Source organism: Penaeus monodon, chromosome 23 (assembly GCF_015228065.2).
Source record: "Penaeus monodon isolate SGIC_2016 chromosome 23, NSTDA_Pmon_1, whole genome shotgun sequence".
Taxonomy (NCBI): Eukaryota; Metazoa; Arthropoda; class Malacostraca; order Decapoda; family Penaeidae; genus Penaeus; species Penaeus monodon.
The window spans coordinates 8,705,769-8,706,259 of NC_051408.1; the positions used below are offsets into that span (position 1 = coordinate 8,705,769).

Here is a 491-nt window from a genome sequence, read left to right on the forward strand (position 1 = left end):
GGTGTTGCACGAAGGTCTTCTCCGCCAACACCGCTACACTCTCAGATATTGCAACCAATGACTTCATATCATGTGACCTAACCTCTGCAAGCATCACAGAAGCACCAGAGTCAAGCAGCGCTTTATGCCTGAAATTCAGATTTTGCCTCAGGAAATCGATATTTGGGTTTAAAAAGGCAGTCACTTTTGATACATTATATCGAGGCGATGCTAAAACACACAAGATTTATGAGATGCTGTGCGGAAAACCATTACCGTAATGCAAGCATGCATCAGCCATGTATTTGTTCATTTATCCGTTTATGCTTCTACTGAACTATTTTCCTTTATGTAGTGAAATATCTATTAATCTATGGGATTTAATTGTCCATTATTGTTTTTCTCACTCTATTTTCAGAAATTGCGAATATGAAAAAATATGACACATCATGCATGAATCTTGAAGCTCCAAGCGAAAGCAAATTGCAGTCTAAAATTCAACTTGCAATTCC

At 37.9% G+C, this 491-nt stretch overlaps 1 protein-coding gene across 1 annotated transcript in view; it reads right to left on the reverse strand.

The window, feature by feature from the left end:
• Positions 1 to 491, reverse strand: part of LOC119588128 (secretin receptor-like) — a gene marked incomplete in the record, with an annotated part of 160,037 nt that overhangs the window by 60,769 nt on the left and 98,777 nt on the right.